Source organism: Canis aureus, chromosome 13, assembly GCF_053574225.1.
Source record: "Canis aureus isolate CA01 chromosome 13, VMU_Caureus_v.1.0, whole genome shotgun sequence".
Classification (NCBI taxonomy): Eukaryota; Metazoa; Chordata; class Mammalia; order Carnivora; family Canidae; genus Canis; species Canis aureus.
The window spans coordinates 62,252,306-62,278,614 of NC_135623.1; the positions used below are offsets into that span (position 1 = coordinate 62,252,306).

The window sequence follows — 26,309 nt, forward strand, 5'->3', positions numbered from 1 at the left end:
TAGGGACTCCAGAAATGCCTCAGAGCAGGGGCCACTTTTACCTTAACTCTTTCAATTTGTTAAAAAGCCTACATAACCACTAAGTTGAGCCCCACAGAGCAAAATGTAGGTGATTGGGCCTGGAAATCTTTCAGAGTCAATGAGCTTCAGCTTGTCAATGAGCTGCTTTAACCATAGAGGACTCGGGATAGTTTGAGTAGCACGAAGGTCGCCGACCAAAGGCCCTAGCTGTCACTGAGTATGTGACGGGGCTCTGTGTGAACAGTGACAAATTGGAGATACTTACTTAAACGCATTCACATACAAAACACAAAAACAGTGTGGCAGCCAGTCTTCCAGCAGAATTTGGCCTGCAGGCAGCCAGTTGGGACCCTCACTGACAATAACTGATTTGGAGAAGCAATGCTTCCTATTAAGCCAACCAGAATGAGTTCACTGTAAAATGTTCAGCCAAGTTACTGGATAAAAATATTTAAAATATTCATCATTTGAAGGTTGGCCTTCATTGGCCAAGAAAACTTATTTTAGTTCTCTTAACAGTAGTAGGCAGTCAGGGTGACAGGGCTTATCCTAATCCATGATAGTACCACCACCTCATCAGTATGAGAACCTGTTTGTTTTTCTATTTGCTATAATAAGAGGATATGAATCCAATTAATCTAAATAACAATAACAAGATTGTTGGTTTATACTGATAAGAAGAGAAAGTAAAACATAGCTCTCTTGTATCTCCATCTGAAATGGAGCAGAACACCATCTTACCCATCTCGATTCTGACAGGAGTATTATGAAGAATTCCTATGCACTAGAAAGGTCCCCACCCTAGGTTGGCTGGCTGGCTCAAACAGTAGAGCATGTGACTCTTTATCACAGAGTCCTGAGTTCTAGCCCCATGTTGAATGTAGAGATTGCTTAAAAATAAAATATTTTTTTTTTAAAATGTCCCTGCCCCATTGTGGCTTTCTCAACTCCTTAATTTAGCCATTCTTTCAGTCACACTGAAAGACAGCAATATGGACAAACAATAAATTCAAGGAAGAAATTTTGACTTCTGACTTTAAGGTCAAAGCAAAGATCTCTGGAAAATGACCCAGGGGAAATAATCTTTGAATAAAGATGGCTAAGTCTTTTGCAGCTGAATCCAAGCATTCCATTCCATTCTTTCAACACTCAAGTTAGCAAATGAGTCATTAAACATGTGACTTATTTTTTTAATTGTTGAGATTTTCTTTAAACTGGATTAAAATAAGTCCTACCCAAGTTAGTACACACTGAGGCTTCTCTACTACCTTTTTGAAAAAGAATAAACAAATAAACTCACAGGAAAAGAAAAACACCTATTAACATAGAACTTTCCTTATCTTTACCTTTGCCTCTACCTCAATTTTATTGAAGCTGACTCACTTGGCTTCATGGATGGAAAAGCATCACTGTCTCTTCCTTCAAGGGCAGAGAGGGAGGAACTTCTAGCCATAAATTGTGAATGTTCTCCCTCCCTCAAATTCTGGGACAGCAGGAGGAAATGGGATGGGGGAGTGGAAGAGAGTTGGTCACTAATGGTGATGGTAGGGACAAATGCCACTTAGTGAGCCCTAGCAGCCATTAATGACTTAGGAATATTTAGTGTCTTGTTGCATCTTCAGCTGTGAGTTTCAGCCACAGTTCTGAGACAACAGGAAAAGTAGATTCCACACTCCCTTCCATATGCAATAGACATTAAAAGCAGCCTGAAATTTATGCCTTAAATTTTCCATCCTACCATAGTAGAAAAGATTTCTCGTCATTTGGAGACATGTTCCAGAACAGTTTCCAAGTCAGAATAAGTAAAACCATTTGCCTTTGGATACTTGATATTTTATAGTTTGAAATTTGCTCTTTTCAGCCAACCCTAGGGGTGAAAAACTCTAATTCATCTGGATAGAGAAACAGCATAATCAACCGGTTTCTCATAGTGAGCTATAGTATGGGCTTCTCTGACCAGGATGATGGAGATGGAGCCGGCCAATGGCTAAGAATGAGGATAGTCCATTCATGTGAGAGGAGCGTACAGTGCAGGTCAAGTTCCACCTGAGTATCTGAGCACTGTCCCCAAATAAGTATGTGTGTCAGAATGAATCAATTCAAAGATAGCGGTTAAAAGCTTGGGCTTCAGAGTCAATTGCCTGAGGTGTTGGTCCATCTCAAGCCCATGTTAACTCTGTGAACCGGAGAGAGTTGCAGAACTTCCTGACCCTCTGCACCGTCATCCCTCAAATAGTATCTCATGATAGCTGCGAAGCCAGTACATGGTCATGCAAATTCAAGGCTTGCATTTTACTTAAACAGCTGTTACTATTAAACTTCACATTACATTATAACAGAATTAGAGTGGATTATTTGAAAGGCTTTAGAAGGAAGAAGAGGTGTGAGAGGGGTAGAGTGAGAGAGAAGACTTTTAAGAAAATATTTGTCAGAATAACGTGTAATCAGTAATTTTACCATTTACTGCACATACTGCCCATCTTCCTGGTGACTACTCTCTACTGCTAGACCGTGCTTCCCAATGTGGGGTTTTTTTGTTGTTTTTTTTTAAGACACCATATCATTTTCGGTATGATACTGCTTTTTTTAAAGTCATATTACCATGTGACATTTATCCAGATTGTTTTGTTCATAGCAACCACTGAGACTAATAGTTTTTTGAAATGCATATGCTTTTTGTGATGTGCTGCAAATGAGAAAGTCACAAAGATTCAGATCACAAAATTCTACATAAAAACAATACAAGAAAAGGCCTCCTCTACCGAAGTGCTTTTACTTCCAACTCACTATCTGTAACAGCAGCAGAATAAAGGGAAATCTTTTCACTGAAATAAATACTGGAAAGCAAATTCACATTTTGAAAAATGTAAGTAAAAAAAGGGAATTGGTTTCATTTTCAAATTCTTGTTAAAGTGGCAAAAGTCTTTGAATTCGGGTCATTTTATATGATAAGGCAACTCTGAGAAAGTAATGAAGGCCTGCTGTATGGACTGAGGTCGAAGCCCTAATCCCCATTGCCATGCTATTTAGAGCTGGTACCTGTGGGACATAATTAGAGTTAAATGAGGTCATGAAAACTGGGCCCTCATGATGGGATTAGTGCCCTTATAAGAAGAGACGTGAGGGAGTTTGCTCTCTCCTCTCCCCCCAACCATGTGAGGACACAGAAAGAAGGCAGCCGATCTACAAGCCAAGAGTGTCCTCAACCAGAAACTGACCATGCTGGCAACTTGGTCTTGACCTTCTAGCCTCCGGAAATGTGAGAAATAAGTTCCTGTTGTTTAAGCCACCCAGCGTATGGTATTTTGTTACGGCAGTCCAAGCTGACTAAGCAGCATTCCACATATTTTTATTATCACCCAAAGTTTTTGAGTATGTTGAAATAAATGTGTGCATTGTTACAGAAATAAAGCTATTACTTTGAATGGAATCCATGGATGTTTTAAAAGAGGTCATAAGATTTTTTTTTTAAAATTCTGGAATTATTTATGTAGATCTGGATAAAAAAGAAATAATCACGTACTGCTGGCTCCCTTGCTGAGGCCCATATGAGTTGTGCAAAACCTCCTCAAACTGAGCATACTGTTGAGGGCGAAGAGGAATCCCAATCTAAGGAGATTAATTCAAAATTCACTTGCTGTGCTGATTGACAAATAATTTCAATTTACATATAAGAAGTTTATCGTTTTTTCATTACCATGAACAATTGAAATCAAAATACCAACAGGATAAAACTGAACAATCAGGATAATTCCCCTTTAATCAGAATGCATGAGATCCGTGCTGAGCCACTTACTGAGAGCAGCTTGGATTGATTCCTTAACTTTCTGGACTCCAGTGTCCTCATCCATAGGAACGGGAATGACAGTAATAGTACCTGCATCACTGAATTGTAGTGTGGATTTTAGAAAAGTGCCTGGCCTCCGGCAAACTCTCAACTAATGTTTAATGGCCTCGGAATATTGAATTCAGTTCATAAATAATGTTGGTCCAAAGGACTAAACATAGACTCCAAAAAGACTCCTCCCAAAATTAACAAATCTTTTTTTTTTATTCAGACCCTACTGATTATTTGGTGTGCCTTTTACAAGAAAAAAATCACCTCTACTCCGTGAAAGCAGTAAGTTCCATGGCATCTTATGAGAATTTTTTATAACATACATTTATTCATACACAGTTTTGGATGAGACTGGAAAAAATTTAGAGGAAAACAATGTTTAATGTTCATATGTAATTAGTTTTGTCAGACTACAGAAATAATTGAAACACAATTTTTATACCAGTTTTATAAAATGATATAAATCTTCTTCCCAGGGGTCATACATCTGTTTTCATTACAGACTGAACATTTGTTTGTTTTATTTTTAATTCAGACAAATAAGATTTGATTTACTATTAAAAGTTTTTTTTTTCTTTTCTTCTTTTTTTAAGTTTTAATTGTTCTGTCAAGGTACCATTTTACAGTCTAACCACCTCACTTTCAAGAATTTCTGCCTTTTATTTTTTTTTTTTTTTTTTTTATTGGTGTTCAATTTACTAACATACAGAATAACACCCAGTGCCCGTCACCCATTCACTCCCACCCCCCGCCCTCCTCCCCTTCTACCACCCCTAGTTCGTTTCCCAGAGTTAGCAGTCTTTACGTTCTGTCTCCCTTTCTGATATTTCCCACACATTTCTTCTCCCTTCCCTTATTTTCCCTTTCACTATTATTTATATTCCCCAAATGAATGAGAACATATAATGTTTGTCCTTCTCCGACTGACTTACTTCACTCAGCATAATACCCTCCAGTTCCATCCACGTTGAAGCAAATGGTGGGTATTTGTCATTTCTAATAGCTGAGTAATATTCCATTGTATACATAAACCACATCTTCTTTATCCATTCATCTTTCGTTGGACACCGAGGCTCCTTCCACAGTTTGGCTATCGTGGCCATTGCTGCTAGAAACATCGGGGTGCAGGTGTCCCAGCGTTTCATTGCATCTGTATCTTTGGGGTAAATCCCCAACAGTGCAATTGCTGGGTCGTAGGGCAGGTATATTTTTAACTGTTTGAGGAACCTCCACACAGTTTTCCACAGTGGCTGCACCAGTTCACATTCCCACCAACAGTGTAAGAGGGTTCCCTTTTCTCCACATCCTCTCCAACATTTGTTGTTTCCTGCCTTGTTAATTTTTCCCATTCTCACTGGTGTGAGGTGGTATCTCATTGTGGTTTTGATTTGTATTTCCCTGATGGCAAGTGATGCAGAGCATTTTCTCATGTGTATGTTGGCCATGTCTATGTCTTCTTCTGTGAGATTTCTGTTCATGTCTTTTGCCCATTTCATGATTGGATTGTTTGTTTCTTTGGTGTTGAGTTTAATAAGTTCTTTATAGATCTTGGAAACTAGCCCTTTATCTGATATGTCATTTGCAAATATCTTCTCCCATTCTGTAGGTTGTCTTTGAGTTTTGTTGACTGTATCCTTTGCTGTGCAAAAGCTTCTTATCTTGATGAAGTCCCAATAGTTCATTTTTGCTTTTGTTTCTTTTGCCTTCGTGGATGTGTCTTGCAAGAAGTTACTATGGCCGAGTTCAAAAAGGGTGTTGCCTGTGTTCTTCTCTAGGATTTTGATGGAATCTTGTCTCACATTTAGATCTTTCATCCATTTTGAGTTTATCTTTGTGTATGGTGAAAGAGAGTGGTCTAGTTTCATTCTTCTGCATGTGGATGTCCAATTTTCCCAGCACCATTTATTGAAGAGACTGTCTTTCTTCCAATGGGTAGTCTTTCCTCCTTTATCGAATATTAGTTGCCCATAAAGTTCAGGGTCCACTTCTGGATTCTCTACTCTGTTCCACTGATCTATGTGTCTGTTTTTGTGCCAGTACCACACTGTCTTGATGACCACAGCTTTGTAGTACAACCTGAAATCTGGCATTGTGATGCCCCCAGATATGGTTTTCTTTTTTAAAATTCCCCTGGCTATTCGGGGTCTTTTCTGATTCCACACAAATCTTAAAATAATTTGTTCTAACTCTCTGAAGAAAGTCCATGGTATTTTGATAGGGATTGCATTAAACGTGTATATTGCCCTGGGTAACATTGACATTTTCACAATATTAATTCTGCCAATCCATGAGCATGGAATATTTTTCCATCTCTTTGTGTCTTCCTCAATTTCTTTCAGAAGTGTTCTATAGTTTTGAGGGTATAGATCCTTTACATCTTTGGTGAGGTTTATTCCTAGGTATCTTATGCTTTTGGGTGCAATTGTAAATGGGATTGACTCCTTAATTTCTCTTTCTTCAGTCTCATTGTTAGTGTATAGAAATGCCACTGACTTCTGGGCATTGATTTTGTATCCTGCCACGCTACCGAATTGCTGTATAAGTTCTAGCAATCTTGGGGTGGAGACTTTTGGGTTTTCTATGTAGAGTATCATGTCAATGGCGAAGAGGGAGAGTTTGACTTCTTCTTTGCCAATTTGAATGCCTTTAATGTCTTTTTGTTGTCTGATTGCTGAGGCTAGGACTTCCAGTACTATGTTGAATAGCAGTGGTGAGAGTGGACATCCCTGTCTTGTTCCTGATCTTAGGGGAAAGGCTCCCAGTGCTTCCCCATTGAGAATGATATTTGCTGTGGGCTTTTCATAGATGGCTTTTAAGATGTCGAGGAATGTTCCCTCTATCCCTACACTCTGAAGAGTTTTGATCAGGAATGGATGCTGTATTTTGTCAAATGCTTTCTCTGCATCCAATGAGAGGATCATATGGTTCTTGGTTTTTCTCTTGCTGATATGATGAATCACATTGATTGTTTTACGGGTGTTGAACCAGCCTTGTGTCCCAGGGATAAATCCTACTTGGTCATGGTGAATAATTTTCTTAATGTACTGTTGGATCCTATTGGCCAGTATCTTGTTGAGAATTTTTGCATCCATGTTCATCAGGGATATTGGTCTGTAATTCTCCTTTTTGGCGGGGTCTTTGTCTGGCTTTGGAATTAAGGTGATGCTGGCTTCATAGAACGAATTTGGAAGTACTCCATCTCTTTCTATCTTTCCAAACAGCTTTAGGAGAATAGGTATGATTTCTTCTTTAAACGTTTGATAAAATTCTCCTGGGAAGCCATCTGGCCCTGGACTCTTGTGTCTTGGGAGGTTTTTGATGACTGCTTCAATTTCCTCCCTGGTTATTGGCCTGTTCAGGTTTTCTATTTCTTCCTGTTCCAGTTTTGGTAGTTTGTGGCTTTCCAGGAATGCGTCCATTTCTTCTAGATTGCCTAATTTATTGGCGTATAGCTGTTCATAATATGTTTTTAAAATCGTTTGTATTTCCTTGGTGTTGGTAGTGATCTCTCCTTTCTCATTCATGATTTTATTAATTTGAGTCTTCTCTCTCTTCTTTTTAATAAGGCTGGCTAATGGTTTATCTATCTTATTAATTCTTTCAAAGAACCAACTCCTGGTTCTGTTGATCTGTTCCACAGTTCTTCTGGTCTCGATTTCGTTGAGTTCTGCTCGAATCTTTAGTAGCTCCCTTCTTCTCTTGGGTGTAGGATCTATTTGCTGTTTTTTCTCTAGCTCCTTTATGTGTAAGGTTAGCTTTTGTATTTGAGTTCTTTCCAGTTTTTGAATGGATGCTTGTATTGCGATGTATTTCCCCCTTAGGACTGCTTTTGCTGCATCCCAAAGATTTTGAACGGTTGTATCTTCATTCTCATTAGTTTCCATGAATCTTTTTAATTCTTCCTTAATTTCCTGGTTGACCCTTTTATCTTTTAGCAGGATGGTCCTTAACCTCCATGTGTTTGAGGTCCTTCCAAACTTCTTGTTGTGATTTAGTTCTAATTTCAAGGCATTATGGTCCGAGAATATGCAGGGGACAATCCCAATCTTTTGGTATCGGTTCAGACCCGATTTGTGACCCAATATGTGGTCTATTCTGGAGAAAGTTCCATGTGCGCTTGAGAAGAATGTGTATTCAGTTGAGTTTGGATGTAAAGTTCTGTAGATATCTGTGAAATCCATCTGGTCCAGTGTATCATTTAAAGCTCTCGTTTCTTTGGAGATGTTTTGCTTAGAAGACCTATCGAGTATAGAAAGAGCTAGATTGAAGTCACCAAGTATAAGTGTATTATTATCTAAGTATTTCTTCACTTTGGTTAATAATTGATTTATATATTTGGCAGCTCCCACATTTGGAGCATATATATTGAGGATTGTTAAGTCCTCTTGTTGAATAGATCCTTTAAGTATGATATAGTGTCCCTCTTCATCTCTCACTACAGTCTTTGGGGTAAATTTTAGTTTATCTGATATAAGGATGGCTACCCCTGCTTTCTTTTGAGGACCATTCGAATGGTAAATGGTTCTCCAACCTTTTATTTTCAGGCTGTAGGTGTCCTTCTGTCTAAAATGAGTCTCTTGTAGACAGCAAATAGATGGGTCCTGCTTTTTTATCCAGTCTGAAACCCTGCGCCTTTTGATGGGGTCATTAAGCCCGTTCACATTCAGAGTTACTATTGAGAGATATGAGTTTAGTGTCATCATGATATTTATTCAGTCTTTGTTTTTGTGGACTGTTCCACTGAACTTCTTCTTAAAGGGGAATTTTAAGAGGCCCCCTTAAAATTTCTTGCAGAGCTGGTTTGGAGGTCACATATTCTTTTAGTTGCTGCCTGTCTTGGAAGCTCTTTATCTCTCCTTCCATTTTGAATGAGAGCCTTGCTGGATAAAGTATTCTTGGTTGCATGTTCTTTTCATTTAGGACCCTGAATATATCCTGCCAGCCCTTTCTGGCCTGCCAGGTCTCTGTGGAGAGGTCTGCTGTTACCCTAATACTCCTCCCCATAAAAGTCAGGGATTTCTTGTCTCTTGCTGCTTTAAGGATCTTCTCCTTATCTTTGGAATTTGCAAGCTTCACAATTAAATGTCGAGGTGTTGAACGGTTTTTATTGATTTTAGGGGGGGATCTCTCTATTTCCTGGATCTGAATGCCTGTTTCCCTTCCCAGATTAGGAAAGTTTTCAGCTAGAATTTGTTCAAATACATATTCTGGCCCTCTGTCCCTTTCGGTGCCCTCGGGAACCCCAATTAAACGTAGGTTTTTCTTCCTCAGGCTGTCGTTTATTTCCCTTAATCTATCTTCATGGTCTTTTAATTGTTTGTCTCTTTTTTCCTCAGTTTCCCTCTTTGCTGTCAACTTGTCTTCTAGGTCACTCACTCGTTCTTCCACCTCGTTAACCCTCGTCGTGAGGACTTCTAGTTTGGATTGCATCTCATTCAATTGGTTTTTAATTTCTGCCTGAGTAGCTCTAAATTCTGCAGTCATGAAGTCTCTTGAGTCCTTTATACTTTTTTCTAGAGCCACCAGTAGCTGTATAATAGTGCTTCTGAATTGGCTTTCTGACATTGAATTGTAATCCAGATTTTGTAACTCTGTGGGAGAGAGGACTGTTTCTGATTCTTTCTTTTGAGGTGAGGTTTTCCTTCTAGTCATTTTGCTCAGTGCAGAGTGGCCAAAAGCAAGTTGTATTGGGAAAAAGAGAAAAAGAGAGGAGAGAAAGAAGGAAAGAAAAGAGAAAGAGAAAAAAAAAAGGGAAGAAAAAGAAAAAAAAACGAAAGAGAAAAAAAAAAAAGAAGAAGAAAAAGGGAAAGAAAAAGAAAGGAGAAAAAAAAGGGGGTGGGGGAAGGAAACAAATCAAAAAGCAAAGCAAAACAAAAACAAAAACAAAAACAAACAAACAAAAAAAGAACCACCGGGGAGTATCTTCTGATTCTGTGTACTTTAAGTCCCTTGGCTTCTCCTGGAAGTTGTCAGTCTAGCTGGTGTTCTGGGGGAGGGGCCTGTTGTGCTGATTTTCAGGTGTTAGCAGTTGGGGGAGCTGCTGTGCCCCTGCCTGGTGCAGGGCTCGGTGGGGGTTGTTTACCCCGTGAGGCCGCAGGAGGAACAGCCCCAGTGGCGGGGCAGCTCTGGAAACCTGGATTCAGCTCCGGCAGGAACCCCGGAGCTCTCCGTCTGCAGGGCCTGGAGGCTCCGGGCGGGGCCGCTGATCTGCTCAGCTGGGGCAGGAGCGTCCTCGCTGTCCTGGGCCCTCCCGGCCTCTGCCTGTCCCGGGGGAGGCGGGATCCTGGGCTGTGTCCCGGCGCCCTGTGCTCCGGAGCCTGCGCTGGTGGATTCGCGCTCCCGGGCCGCGCAACCCCCTCCGCGGAGCCGCCCCCGAGCCCCCCGAGCTGCTCCTGGAACCGCGCAGCCCCCTCCGCGGAGCCGCCGCCCGAGCCCCTTCAGCTGCTCCGGGTCCCGCCGGGTCCCGCCGTGCGCGCTGCAGCCCTTAGGGAGCTCGGCGCACTCTCCTGGGTGCGCAGTTGCTGTTAGTGTCCCCGGGAGCCCGAGGGCCTCCTCGCCCTCCTGGTCCTGCTCCAACTCCCCACGAGCCCCTTTCCGCCCGGGAAGGTCGGTGCAGCTCCTGCTCCTCCGGGACGGGGCTCTCCTGTCCTGGGGACACTCGCCCCGGCCTCAGCCCGGCTCCTCGCGGGCCCCTCCCCCTTGGAGGCCTTTGTTTCTTTACTTCTTTTTCCCCGTCTTCCTACCTTGATAGATGCGCGAACTCTTCTCACTGTTGCATTCCAGCTGGTCTCTCTTTGAATCTCAGGCCGAATTCATAGATTTTCAGGATAATTTGAAGGTTTTCTAGGTAGTTTGGTGGAGACAGGTGATTTGGAGACCCTACTCCTCCGCCATCGTGCTCCTCCCCCTCAATTTCTGCCTTTTAAATGAGTATTGATTATTTGGGAATTATTCCTTCTGAACCTTTTGAGTGTTTCTTCTTGGTTTCAGGTAATTTCCTGACACAAGGTTGGTCCCATATTCAGATGAAGACTCTCGGGGATCCTCTGCAGATCTCTCAAATTCTCTGAAGCTCCCTCTTTTCAGGTACTCTGCCCTATAAATTTTTCTTTTCTTTCCTTTTCTTTTTCTTTTCTTTTCTTTTCTTTTCTTTTCTTTTCTTTTCTTTTCTTTTTACTTAGATACAGCTGTCAGATAGCATTGTGTGAGTTAAAATATACAACATGTCAGGTTTAATGTATTTACCTAACTGCAGTATGATTTACCACTGTGGTGTTAGCTAATACCTCTCTCACATCATGACCCAGCAATGTTCATTCAGCATATGTCCCGCTCTTCCTCACCTTGACGAGAAACGCTCCCTGGGTAGGGGCTCCAAGACTCGGAGAAAGGTGCACAGGTGAAAGGATAAAGTCAGTCCATATAACTTAAAGATCTCTTGCCCTTGGTAATTGATTTGTCATCTTCCCACTGCACATATCCCTTACTTACATACATGCATGCATATAAACTTTCTTTGAGAAAAAAAAAAAAACACATGATTTTCAGTTTTTTATGACTTATTTCCCTGTCCAAGGCTCTTCTCTATCCTTTACAGCCTGGGAATAACACAAACTAAGGTTCCTATACCCTCACAATTCCAAGCCACCACCACCCAGATCCACTTGGTATCATAAGGGGCCTCTGTGCATATCAGAGAAGAAGCCAGTCCATGTTCCCATGCTCTGATCACCTCCCCCTCCTGTGTGCCCCGTGGCCTGCAGCGCAGGGGTGGACAGCTGGAGTTCAGGTGACCTATGTGGGGAAGATGCCTGAGCTGTCATTAAAAGCAAGCTTAGGGTGTGCAAGCAAGCCCGTGTATTTGCACAGGGACACCTGTGGTCCCAGAGAGCCTGGCGTGGGTGTAGGAGTGGGGGAGGCGGGAGAAAGGAAGCTCCTGGCTGGCAGATGTTCTGGCCCAGTGAGGCGGCGGTGGCTGGGGGCAGGGCACCCAGTGCAGGGGCTCCAGTCACCCAGCTCTAAGGGGGGTGGCGTCCCATTATGAAATTCTGCCTAAGGAAACAGATCAAAATGTATTCAACTGTTCAACTACTCCTAGTAAGAAACGGGTGCCCTCTGTGTTCAATATAAATTACTTGGAGGGACACCTGGATGGCTCAGTGGTTGAGCCTCTGCCTTTGGCTCAGGGCGTGATCCTGGGGTCCTGGGATCGCGTCCCCTGTCGGGCTCCTCACAGGGGCCTGCTTCTCCCTCTGCCTGGGTCTCTGCCTCTCTCTGTGTCTCTCATGAATAAATAAATAAAATCTTAAAAAAATAAAAATATAAAAATAAAAATAAAAATAAAAATAAAAACAACTCCGAGACTTCAGCAGAAAAATTTCCTCCGCACTGGTCAAGTGGGTTTCTGGCAGACAGTGACTAAAATAAACAAGACGTGTCTGGGGAATAGATTACAAAGACACAAATGAAATAAAATGTGTGTCTTGAAAAACAAAGTATTGGAAATCCATTCCAACCAGGATTTGTTTATAAGAGTTACAGTGATGTCTGTCTGCAATGAACTGGTTCCCAAGTTCGAGTCCAGTGATTGGACTCAGACATCCAAGGGGATGTCCTCACAGAGAAGTGAGCCCCAAAGGGAGACTTTAGGCAACTGCAGGTGTCACAGGAAGGTAAAGCAATGCTGTCTGCCAAGGGGTTCCTTCAATTCATTTCACCGCAAACATTTGTTCAAACTTCACCAGCATGTGAATCTGTCATGTGGAAATAAAAGGAACTCTTCCAGAGACAAATCTGACCATATCCTGCCAAGATAATTCCTCACTAGGTTTGTTTATATGCGTTTGCAGCTGACTAAAAGGCAGTTTATTATTTCTTTCGGTGAGCAGAGCTTCTTTTGGAAAAACAATCTGAAAATGGTTTTTATAAATTAACAAGATCTTTTTATTGCCTTGGGTCAGCAACAGACTTGAGAGGTTTGTTTATAAGTTTCTCTTACTACATTCTTAATAAAATTCTCAAACCAAACAGGAAGCTTAGCTTCATTAACCTGTGACAAAGGGAAAAGGGTCATATCTGAAGCAAACTTGGAAAACTTCCAAAATGCAATATAATTTTGCAACGTATTACAGTGACAGTAAAAGACGAAAACTGGGTTTGATTTAAAGCCACCACAGAACAAAAACTGGTATTTCACATGGGAAACTCACTTCCTACCTTCCCAGGGAGAAATAGAGAGAAGGCAGGAATTTTCAAAGAGAAAAATGATCAGAAATTATCTTTAAACTCCAGCTGGACATACATATTGCTTGTGTCGGACATTAATTCCAGCTGAAGTTTAAATGGATCTTACCAGAAAATTGGTGACGTGGAGACATTAGAATGGAGTATAAAATATTATGCATTTGATTTGTGCAGGAATTTGGACTTGTCCTGAGATTGGAAAAGATACACAACTTTAAAAAAGTACTAACAATTAGTGAGCAGGCCTCTTTGTACAGAGAAAAGACTACGTGAAGCAGTTAATCCTGAAGGGAAGTGATTATGTCAAACTGCTTAGGAAAAGAATCAGGTGCTTGAAGGAATTAGGATTTGTTTAAGGGTCTAAGGTAGCAGTTGCTATGCTGAAATGAGACAAAATGTACAACCCGCTGAAAATTCTAGAACCAAACTCATCAGTGCCCTCCCCACTCTGTCAGCACCTTGACTCGTACCCAGAACTGCTCTTTTGGAAGGTAAAGCACACCAAGGAGGAACCTCAACTGCAAATATCACCCCCACCTATATCCTGACACCCCAAAACATGTCCCTTTCACAGATAGAAGAACCTTCTGCCCCAGGAAAAAGCTACTCAGGAAAACTTGAAAGAGTAAATGCCTGCAAAATAAGAGTTCTTGCAAATTACTAGTTATTTCCAATAAAGTCTGGTTAGTAATTATCCTCTGTAGATTTGTCCTTCTTTTAAAAGCAGTAGCCTCAAAAAATAAAAATAAAAAATAAAAATAAAAGCAGTAGCCTCTCCAGTTAGCCCAGTGAGATGCTAGTAGAGGCAGCGTATGGGGAGTGTTCTCCTGGAGCGGCAGACAGCAGGGTTAGCCATGGCATCTTCCATCAGAAAGGTGACCCCAATGTGCAAGCCCTGGGGACCACTGGTTCCTACAGTCAAGCTGTGTGAGTTGGCAGGACCACTTGCATTTCAGCACAGCTAGGCAGGGACCCTTCCCAGGGACAGCTGGTGCCAGGAGGGCCCGCGGAAGAAGCCAAACAAGCTCTTATAAACACAGATGAAATTCTGAAAGCTGCAGGCTGTGACTTCACTAATGTAAAAACAACCGTTTTGCTGGCTGCCATGAATGACTTCAGTGCTGTCAAAATCTACAAACAGCTTTTCAAGAGTAGTTTTCCTACGACAGCTGCTCACCAGGTTGTTGCTTTGCCCAAAGGAGGCCATGTGGAGACCCACGCAGGGGCTGTCCAAGGATCTCTCACAACAGCATCGCTATAAGTGGGTTCAGCATTATTTAGCTGGAATTAAAATAATGTTTTTAGGTTAGCAACTTAATTTTTACAGTTGATGTTGGAAAGTGTACAACTCACTAGTACATTGGAAGTTATTATGGAAATACCATATAATCAGGGGAATTAAGCATGAACTGAAGATCAGATGACGGGTCCAGGTCTCATGCACATTCATGTTACTGGATGCAGGAAAAGAGACACTCATTATATACTTAAATAAATAAAAGCAAAGAGAAATAACATGCAGAAGAGATGAGTTCCTGTTCCTGATAAATAATAAAGAGCACCCCTAATTCAATTAAAACCTATTAATTTAATGAGGTGAAATATTTAGTTCTCACACCAGCCATATAATTCTCTTTTCACTTGAATAAAATTTAAGTATTGAAGTTTGAATAGTAGAGGTAAAGGAGAAGAGACTGGACCAAAATTTCAATAGATAATATGTTTCTAACAGAAACAAAATAGACATGTAGATATGAATGAATGAATGAATGAATGCAATAGTCTTCTGCTTCTGGCCAAAATGGAAGAACAGATCAGATTTATCCTCCTGCCTAGAGCAACCGAGAATACCAAATGAAATATTTGGAACAATGGCTTTAAGGCAATGACCATCAGACAGTGACGGACAGTGAGGTATTACTAAGAGGTAATAAATGACCCTGGAATTGTCGCAGGTTACTGCTTTAAGAGTTTCCAGACCCTGATGCAGGAAGGCCCAACCTGAGGGCAAGGTCTCCCTGAGTTGGAGAGATGCAAATGAGACTCTGGGAAGATGACGGAGGCTAGAACTGGCAACACAGAGAGTTAAAGAAGCTGCCTGAAGAGAGAAATTTGCATATATGGTCCTTGTAAGTCCTCAGCCAAGTACTGGCCAGCACCTGCATGTAAGGAAACACTCTAAGGCCCGGGAAAGAACCACCTGGAAGAGTTACAGGGAACAGCACGCACTGCATTCACAGGACTTGGAATAGTGTCTGCTCCCACCACCCAGAGCACAACACTTCCTAATTCATGGGGCATCAGAGGGGATTTGCCTCAGTTGAGGGAAAAAAGTACCTTAGACTATATGCTCCTTTGATCCTACAAGACCCAAAAGAACCCAAATCCAGGCAGTAAAAAGTGTTAGATCAAGGTATGCATTTATTTATCAAAGTATGGATCGAAGTATGGATTTATTTATTTGTCAGTCTGATGAGTGAAAATATTCATCTTCATAGCTTAACTCCCTTCTTCTTTATCAAATCTTTAACCTGACATGACCCCCATGAATTACTGGTTCTTACTACACTCTACTGACAGCCCTCAACCTAACTCAGTCTGGTCGATATGATCTAAACCTCATGCCAACACACATATGCGTCAGGGGCCTGTCTGTAGGACCCCTACCCTCTCCTGTGAAAGAGAATTCAGAGTCCAATTACTAACATTTTCTTCTATGTCTCAAACAAAAGACAATCCAGTTGACCCTTGAACAACACAGGTTTGAACCGCCCAGATCCACTTATCAGTGGATTTTTTTGTTTTTTGGGTTTTTTTTTTTTTAAAGCTTTTATTTATTCATGAGAGACACACAGAGAGAGGCAGAGACACAGGCAGAGGGAGAAACAGGCTCCATTCAGGGAGCCCAGTGTGGGACTCGATCCCATGATTCCAGGATCATGCCCTGGGCCGAAGGCAGATGCTCAACTGCTTGAGCCACCCAGGCTTCCCTCTGTGGATTTTTTAAATAAATACAATACAATGCTATAAATGTATTTTCCCTTCCTTATGAGTTTTTTTCCTCTAACTTATTTATTATATGAATTCAGTGTATAAAACATACAAAATATGCATTAATCATCAATGTTAATCAACTGTTCAGGCCATCGGTTAGATTTCCTGTCAATAGTAGGCTATAAGTAAAGTTTTGGGGTAATCAAAAGTTATACGTGGATTTTCAACTGCATGGGAGTTGGTATCACTAATCCCCGTGGTGTTCAGGGGTCAACTGAATATTAAAAGTTCACCTTAACTGGAATGAAGCTATGTGTTACCAGTGGGTTCAGAATAAAATAATACATAAGAATGCATCCTTCAGAAAATAAAATAACATATAAGAATACATCCTTCAGAGGGATTTGAATTCAAATGTCTTCTTATAAGTTACCTACTAATTTCAATCAGTTTCACCTTAAGCAAGATAAGTTAATTTTCCTTAATTTGTTTCCTCATCTGAAGAATGAAAAGGTTAATATATACTTTTAAAGGGGTTTTTCTGTGAGGCATAAGGGAGATAATAAAGGGAAAGTCATTATGGAAGCAATTAGTAAAGTTATGTGTTCCTAAATTAAGAGATCATCCAGTGTGTTCTAACTTTAAAAAATAAACTATAATCAATTTATACTGAAATTGCCTTCATTAAACTTTGAAGAATTCCAGAATAAAAAACAAAGGTGCTGGCAGGAAAATCAGCAATAAATTGTTGGCTTTATAACATTTTATTTCCCTTACAAACTTAAGGACAACCAACCAAATTACAAAGTTATGAAAAGTTATAAAGATCACTCCCAAAATTAAAATAAATAAATAAATAAATAAATAAATAAATAAATAAATAACCATTTGACACAAAGAAAAAAAAAACACTATCAGTGTGGTAGTGTTCTTGCCCCTGCTGTAACAAATTACCAGGAATTTAGTGGCTTCAAGGAACACAAATTTATTCTCTGATAGTTCTGGAGCTTAGCAATCTGAAAAAAAAAAAAAAATAGAGAAGGTTAAAATCAAGGTGTTGGCCAAACCGGCCTCCCTTGGATGGATGTTCAACAGTGAACAAACCAAAATCTTGGCCTTCATGGAGCTTTCATTCTGGCAGAGGGAGAAGAGCGGTCCAGGAACTCTTTTAGGATCACCAGCAAAGTATCTTTTGGTTGAAAAGTAGTGAGGTTCACACATTCTATATTACTCTACTATCAAGATCTGGAAAGTCTCCCTCTGCCTATGTCTCTGCCTCTCTCTGTGTGTCTCTCATGAATAAATAAATAAAATCTTTTTTTAAAAAAATCTGGAAAATATTAAATTTATGACTTCCAAGGTAACCACCTGAAATAGACAAGAACTAGCTCAAAAATATTAGGACTTACTGTAAAAAATAAAATAACCTTACATCTGAAGAGGAGAGTTGTTGAATCCTCCCGTCAAGGGTAGAAGAGAACATTTGGAAATTTGAATGGATTCCAGAAGCAATTAGTAGTTGGCTGCAGATGAAACAGACCTCATTATGAGGAAGAGAAACTATTAGCGCCTTTTGTTTCCATTTTATGACTCAGTTTAAAGTACAAGAAGACTCCTAAGATCTAAAACAGAGGGTTTCATGTGATGGAGCAAAACTGGCCCCATTTTCCCACCAAATTTTACATTAATTTAAACAGGAAAACAGAGAATCCTATGTTACTTGAAATTCATACTTGGCTGATGTGAAATGGTTAACTGAAAAAAGGCAACTAAGGGAAAAAGAGGAGAGGCTGACTCAAACGCAGGATTAGCTTCTTGGTACAAAACAACTAGTTTATTATTATCCCTTTATATTTTCCAATAACCCTTGTCCTCTTTCTCTTAATAGCCTATCTCTCTCGAGCTTTCTCCTCTGATTTAGTGCTCCTTGATTATGGTTGTGGGTTGTTTGGGTTTTGTTTTTTTTTTTTTTATTTATCTTTATGAAATTATATAGAGAGTCATTAAGTAGTATCTTAGCTGTCTTCTGTGCTTCATCAAGAAACCAAAAAAGAATGTTCAAAGCATATCAAACTGCAAAAGTTCTAGAAAAAGTAATTCCCCTTTCAAGGCCTCAAGAAAACCTTCGGATAGGACGTAGACAGAACACCTGGAATGGGCCACACCTGAAGGCGGCCTGTCAGCGGTCACTGGTGGACTCAACAGGTATCAGGGCTTAATCGGGGAATCAGGAAAGACCATAATGAGTAATATGGAGTGAGAGGTTCGTTTTAGGGATTGAAAACTGTGGGAGAAGCCGGGGAAAGAAAACTCCGGAGGGGGTGGGGGTAGCGGGAGAATCAGAGAAGCATCCCTGAGCAGGAAGGCCAGGGCGAGCTGGGGAAGAGGTCGTTGCCGGACCGCGGGCTCCGCACCTGCCCGCCGGCCCAAGGTGTGACAGGTGGGCTGGGTCCGAGGGGGAGGGCGGGGAACTGTCACTGCAGAGCTAGCAGCCACGCAGACCAGCCGGCGCTCGGCAAGGCAGGCGGCAAGCCCCGCGGACGCGCAGGAGGATGCCGCTGGCCCCGCGGCCTCGCCGCACACCCGCAGACGTCCCCGCGCCGCCAGGTGCGCGGCTGCAGGTGCAACAGGCCTAGCCCGCAGGAGCCGAGGCCGCCAGGTGCGCGGCTGCAGGTGCGCCAGGGCCGGGCCCGCAGGAGCCACAGGAGCCGAGGCCTCCAGGTGCGCGGCTGCAGGTGCAACAGGCCTGGCCCGCAGGAGCCGAGGCCGCCAGGTGCGCGGCTGCAGGTGCGCCAGGGCCGGGCCCGCAGGAGCCACAGGAGCCGAGGCCTCCAGGTGCGCGGCTGCAGGTGCAACAGGCCTGGCCCGCAGGAGCCACAGGAGCCGAGGCCGCCAGGTGCGCGGCTGCAGGTGCAACAGGCCTGGCCTGCAAGAACCGCAGGACCCGAGTCCACCGGGTGTGCGGCTGCAGGTGCAACAGGCCCGGGCCCGCAGGGGCCGCAGGAGCTGAGGCCGCCAGGTGTGGGACACCTGCGCCTGGAGAGAAGGCAAATTGCGCGGACTGGCGGCCACAGGCACGAGTAACGGTGGCACCTGGAACCTGGCACTAAACCTCCGGGGTCACCTCACGGCTTCCTCTACCTTCCAAACCTTGCACCCCTTTCTCGGGCGCCCAGGGAAACGCATGCGGGAAGCCGGAAAGGCGAAGCCAGGCCAGCGTCCCCTCATGTATATAATGCATTCGATTTTATTTCCCGAGTCTATTACACATAAATTCTTACACATAAGAATTATTCTACATAATTTATTATACATAAATTCTTATTTAATAACTCTCTTTCCTATCCTAATATCCCCCAAATCCTCCAAATTAATGCTTCTAGACGTTAGGACAGGTAAGAATCCCCTGGAATTTGCATTCCAATGCAGAAGCCCAGGATGGGCCCCAGGGTCTCCTTGCCTGGCAAGCCCCGTCTTTACACAATGGGATTGAACCCTGGGGCAGCCGTGTTCACATTGTGTGCCCTGGAGCCCCACCTTCCGCAGAGGTGCCTGACAGCCCACAGGGTGGTGGGGGAAGGTCACATTTGGCCTATGCATCGTTTTAGGCTGCTCCACTTTTATCTGTTTTATATACTGGAACTCATTTGAAATATACATGATTTCCCTGGTTTATTTTTTTTAAGCTTTTATTTTTTATTTATTTCAGAGAGAGAGCCTAAGTATGTGCAGGAGGGGTGCAGGGGGAGAAGCAGGTTCCCAGCTGAGCAGGGAGCCCAAAGTGGGGCTGGATCCCAGGACCCCAGGATCATGACCTGAGCCAAAGGCGGTTGCTTGACCAACCAAGCCACCCAGGTGCCCCAATTTCCCTGGTTTAAAAACAACAAAACCTAAAAATCATTGAATTTGAAGGATCCTGAAGCTAGCTGCAAAACTACCTCGGCATTGTTTTTGCAGAAAAAAATGAATACTCCATTCGGCTGATCTGCACTACATTATAAAACAAATTATAAAAACCGAATTTTCCTCAGTATGTTTAACTGCTGGATTAACAATAGATTGACCGACTTCCCATCGTAACCTTGAGCGGACCACTGAAGTTCTTAAGGACTTTATTTCTGTATCTATATTCAGTGCAATCCAACAGACATTCATGGAGGATGTTCCAGGTGCGCGTCCTCGGGTACAAAGGATGAAGTCACAGCTCCAGTCTTCGAAGAGATCTGCTTTCTGTTTGGAACAATAAAATGATTCACTGAAAAACACGAGAGTGAGAAGAGAACCATAGAAAGTACAACTGTTCAGGAGTTCAAGAGAGAAGTTGTCTCTCTTTGGGATGACCAGGTGCTCCCAGCTGACCAGGTGCCCAGGCAGCTAGCATCTCCAGGCAGGGGCTCCAGGAAGTGTCCCTGGCCCCCGGGGGGCACCTGCCCACCCGCAAAACGCAAGCAGTGGGCACGCTGGCACCCAGCGCCCTGGCTGCTTCCTCCCTTGCCCCCGCGCTGGATGAGCAGGCGCTAGTCGCCCCCCACACACACACAGGAGCGGGCGCTAGTCCCCACCAAGCCAGATGAGCGGGCGCTAGTCCCCTAGATGAGCAGGCGCTAGTCGCCCCCAGCCCCACTACTGGAGCGGGCGCTAGTCCCCACTAAACCAAATGAGCGGGCACTAGTCACACCAAGACAGATGAGCTGGCTCTAGTCCCCACCAAGCCAGTTGAGTGGGCCTAGTCCCCACAGCCACAGATGAGCGGGCGCTAGTCCCCACTAAACCAAATGAGTGGGCACTAGTCACACCAAGACAGATGAGCTGGCTCAAGTCCCCACCAAGCCAGTTGAGTGGGCCTAGTCCCCACAGCCACAGATGAGCGGGCGCTAGTCCCCACCAAGCCAGATGAGTGGGCGCTAGTCCCCACCGAGCCAGATGAGCAGGTGCTAGTCCCCACCGCTGTAGATGAGCAGGTGCCAGCCCAAGGCATGACCTTCGGCAGCCTGCTGCCCCATGTGCTGCCACCCATCAGGGACAGCGGGCCTGCAGAAGTGCCCAAGCTCCCGGCCCAAGGACCGCAGGAGGCCAGCAGGCAGCCCTAGTACACTAACCAGCGGGAGGTGGGAATGGGAGCAGACTCAGGCAAAATTCTTGGCAGGCACCACCAAATCATATCTATGATTCTACTTCTGTGGCTCTGTGGCTTCATTGGCCCCCCTTTCTGATTCAAACTAGTTTCAGGTGATGGCTTTAAAATGCAGCCACATTCTGCAAATTAGAGCTTTATCATTATTTTGAAATTCTGAGCTGGAACAATTGAAGTAGATTTAAGATCTATTCACATTAAAAATGATTTTAATGTTACATCTCTGAAGGGAAAAAAAAGAGCTGCCTTAGGTACAGTGTCAACTGTTATAAATGCTTCACTTGAATGGTTTCCAAATGGCTCTAATTTTTAGAATCACGTAGTAGGTGAACAAGATTTCTCTTTGATGGGGACTATCAAGAAAAATGAAGAGATTGTTATCCAAAAATATTAATCAGAAATTAAATACAACCATTAAAAGCATAAAACTTAATATTAAAGTGTTATGTTCAGGGATCCCTGGGTGGCTCAGCAGTTTAGCTCCTGCCTTCAGCCCAGGGTGTGGTCCTGGAGTCCTGGGATCGAGTCCCACATCAGGCTCCCTGTGTGGAGCCTGCTTCTCCCTCTGCCTGTGTCTCTGTGTCTCTCATGAATAAATAAATAAAATCTTAAAAAAAAAAAAAACTGAAGGATTTTATTTGAACATTTTAAGCACACTCAATATCTAATATTTACAAAGTATACAATTATATAAAGTAAATGTAATGGATCTTTTCACTGAACATGATACAAATGTCTCCAGATCCCCTCTGGTGTATTACACATTATAATTTCATGATTTTTTATACAGTCCATAATGTTAAAAAATAAAATGGCCATAAAAGACTATTTTTGGAGTAAAGGTTAGGAATGCATATTTCTTTGGGGTCAGAAAGACACAAAAGGATCTTGCAGCTCTAATTCCCTGTATCAAAATGGGCTGACAATATCATGAAGAATGTTGACGCTGAGAGCCCTAGGTGACGATGATTCTCCAACTCCACCTCTGTTAAATTCATCCGAGGCAACTGAGAGTGAGCACCAGGGACTGCTTGTTCCTTCACATGATCAGTCTTCCTCTGAAAGATTCATTATCTTAGCTGAGTTCTTTAAAAGTTATAGATTCAAGGAACATCCGGTGGCTCAGTGGTTGAGCATCTGCCTTCGGTCCAGGTCATGATCCTGGGATCCTGAGATCGAGTCCCCCATGGCGATCCCCACAGGAAACCTGCTTCTCACTCTCACTGTGTCTCTCATGAATAAATAAATAAAATCTTTTTTAAAAATTATAGATTCAAAACGGCATCTTATGGAGATGCATTTGGCTGGGGGACTCCACACGATGCAGTAAAAAGGGCAGAAATTAAGGCAGGGAAGAGAAGTGGTGTGCTATTGCACGTCAGAGGGAAAGGAGGGCCTAGGAGAGGAGGGTAGAGGATGCTGGAGAAGAGACTAGTGGATTCTTGAGGCCCTTGGTGGACAAAATCTTATGGTGGTTGAAAGGATGATAAAATTGAATTAAGAGAAAAGGAAGAGCTGGTTTAAAGAGGAGAATGATGTTTTCGGATTCGGTCTTGTTGAATTAAGTCCCAGAGGGCCCACAGTATGAACCATTCAGTGAAAGATCAAAATAATGATTCAGAACAAGAGGAGAAACATCTTCAGCTATACACTGAAAAAAAAAAAAAAGAGCAAATTGAGTCGTTAGTAATAGTAATAGTAATAGTAATAGTAATAGTAATAGTAATAGTAATTCAGACAAGAATAATGCTGGTAATGGTTTTTGAGATTTGGAAAGTGTTGCCCTTGTTTTGTTGTCTTCCTTTGGACAAGCTTGTAATGCTATTGACTCCGCTCACCATACACCTCCCCTCAGGATCTCCTCCTATAGACAACATGTAGAAGCACTGAGCAATTTGTTGGACTGCAAGATAAAAAAATAAAAAACTTTTCATGCCTGAAATTTTTTCCATTTGTTGTACTCTCTTAAAATGATTTTTCCCTTTAAAGATAGCAAATATTCAGGGTAATAAATTAGCTCTGAACAAATAACATAGTACTTAAAAAAGACGTATTCCTAAATCTCTTTACAAAGTACTTCTGTCAAACATTGCCTCCACGAACTAAGAATTAAACGGTATGTTAGCTTTTGTGTTACAGACAAATGTAAAAATAATTCACTATCCTGCTGGACGTTAGTCATTGGGAAAAATGGTAAAATAAAATCTTAGGACAGTATGTTAAAGCTCTTGATCGCATTGCAAATGTGATAACTAAGTGTGAACAAAAGTCCAGCAATACTGAACTCTCTTCCTTCTCAATGTGTGATTATCATGGCACTGAGGGAAACGTCCTCCAATTTGCATCCTTGACCAGGATAAATGAGTACATTGAGGCAAAATATCATGATCCCTATCAAAGCCTTTTCTCTCTAGGGGCTTATACTGTCACTGAGAAAAATGAATGTAAATTCCTCATAAATTGCAGACACATTACATGTTTCATGAAGCATAAAAGAAGCAAGAAATACTTTTTTTTTGTTGAAATTGTAGCCTGATCATTACAACCTTCTTTTTCATGTATTATGCTATTCAAACGGATAATTACACTTTCTTTGTAAAAAAAAAAGAAATATGGAACAAGACAAAATAAATTACCTTCTGTTACTGTGTAATAGTTTTGCTATTTTCAACTATTGAAGTAGGTCACAGAGCTGGGGGGAAATGGAAGAGGAAGCTGGTAACTGATCAATTTAGTAATCTATTGATTATTTAATCAATTTGATTTTGTTCAGTACATGATTAGTCACCAGAAAAATTAAATCAAAATATAAAATTCTTCTGTAGTTTTACACTTAGGAGAAAACTGGGAGGGGGATGTCATTTTTTTTTTGGTCATTTTATTTTTTATTTACTTACAACTTACACATAACAAGTTGCACAGATTTTAAGTTTGCTGAATTGTGAGAAATGTATCCACACATTAACGAAATGTATACAGATATAACTATGCTCAAGGGGGCTTCACATTTAGTTCAGTGCTCTGTTACTATTATTTTCTTGAAATTCTCAATAACTTTATCTTTGAACTTGTGTTTCGTAAGTGGCATCTGATTGGACAAAGGAGTAATGGTGTGCATCTGCTGTTCCTTGTTGCCCCATTCACACGTGGGCTCTACATGCTCCAGGAGGACACAATTCCAGAGGAGAAATGATGAGGGAGGCTTCAGTGAGACTCAGCGTGAGGTAAGCAGGTTACCTCTAGGAATGAGTAAGCATGGGCACCACGAGCCTCAGAAGTCACACTTTCCATTCCAATCAGAACTTGCTTCAAACACAGAAGGAAAGCAATGGGGTTCTAAGAAACACTAATGACCAAGGAGCCCTATCATGTCCTTTGCTAGTTGTGTTACTTCCCTGTATTGGTCGATTACTGATCCTGTAAACGGTGCTATAAAAGGAAAGGAAGGATAGGCCAGAGTGTGACCCATAGTCCCTTTACCCTTCAGACTCTACTCATCGTTAAACAGAAGGAACAGAGCATTGGTACAATGCTCACATAGCAGGCTGTGAAATAGAAACAGTTCTATGAGTTTTGTGCAGCACTTTCACTGTTTGGATAAGAACGAAATACATGTGTATGCATGAGCCACAAAACACCAGTTGTGTAATTTCAGTTATTCCTCATACAAGATGAATGTTCTTACATCTGCATTTAAAACTAGCATGGCACATTATAAGGATGAACAATGAATTGTAATATTTAATATTAAATTTAAATATAACAATTTTAATTTTTAATTTTTCTTTGTTGAGAACCCCATGGAATAACAAATTAAAAGTGCCATGAAAATTCAAAAGACTTTGGAAGAAGAAAAAGCTTTATATCTTAGTACCTTTAGATATTGTTTTCCGGCTTCATGAACAATGGGCCCCCATTTTCACTTTGTGCTGGGCTATTCAACTGATGTGGCCAACCATGCTGTATATAAATGGAATCTTACAATGTGGCTTCCTTGTGTCTTTTTCTTTTTAGCTCAACATAAGCTTTTATGAGATTCATCCATGTTGTTATGTGTGGCAGCAGCTCATTTCTTCCTATGGTTGAGCAGCATTTCACTGTGTGACTACCATTCCTCTGTTGACGGACGTTTGTATTATGTCAAGTGCAGAGCTGTTAAGAATAAAGGTGCCATGAACATGCTTGTATAGGTCTTTTGTGAATATATGTTTAATTTCTCCTAGGTAATAATGGGGAGTAAAGTTCCTGGATCATAAAAAAAATTGTGACAGATACAGAAGAAAAGCATTGGATAAAATAGTAAAAATGATGGTTTATACTCCTTCCTATCATTCTGATTTTTAAAACATTAGCATCTTTCCTTATTTGCTTCAGATCCCTCTGTTAAGGAATAAAATATTTGAAACAACTAAGATTCCATCCCAGGGAATTGCCCAACATCGCCAGATGTAACAGGAAACTGAAGTTCGATTATATCATTCCAAGCACATTTTATGCAAGTGTATATCCATAAACTATGTGTAAATTTTTAAATGCTATAGGATTTACACAGAAATTATATCACATTTACTGTATCATTCTGCAGTTTGCTTTATTTCAGACATTAATGAGATTTAGCCATTTTGATAATTCTCTTTTACTTCTTTATTTCATCTTTTCCTTCAGCTAAACCCTCCATGGTAAGACTAAACCAGAGCTTGCTTGTTCATTTCTCTACTGACAGGCAATTTGGCTGATCCCACACTTACCATTTTTACTATTACCAGCAACATTGAAATAAACACCCTTGCCCTTGTCACCTTACCCATGTATGAGAATTAATATGTAGATGTGTATTGCTGATTTGCAGGGTATGTGCACTCTGACTTTATTGAAAATCATAAAAGTATCTCCAGAATGGTTGTGCTAATTTACATTATTTCTACAAGCAAGAGTTCTCACTCACCTCATATTCTCACCAACAGGTGATATAATCGGACTTTAAATTTTTGCTGATTATGGGTGCATTCCTCAAATTACTGAGAGTTTGACTATCTTTATATATGGCTATGGACCACATATGTTTCCTCTTGTGAATTA

At 41.7% G+C, this 26,309-nt stretch overlaps 1 long non-coding RNA gene and 1 pseudogene across 1 annotated transcript; both read left to right on the top strand.

Annotated features, from left to right (window-relative positions):
- The first annotated feature begins 4,076 nt into the window (after positions 1–4,076).
- On the top strand, positions 4,077–25,384 carry LOC144281686 (uncharacterized). Its single transcript, XR_013350110.1, has 4 exons — positions 4,077–4,141; positions 10,850–10,945; positions 24,313–24,454; positions 25,245–25,384. It is a non-coding gene; the product is annotated as an uncharacterized LOC144281686 (long non-coding RNA).
- Positions 13,957–14,363, top strand: LOC144281685 (2-iminobutanoate/2-iminopropanoate deaminase pseudogene; annotated as a pseudogene).
- Positions 25,385–26,309: the final 925 nt, after the last annotated feature.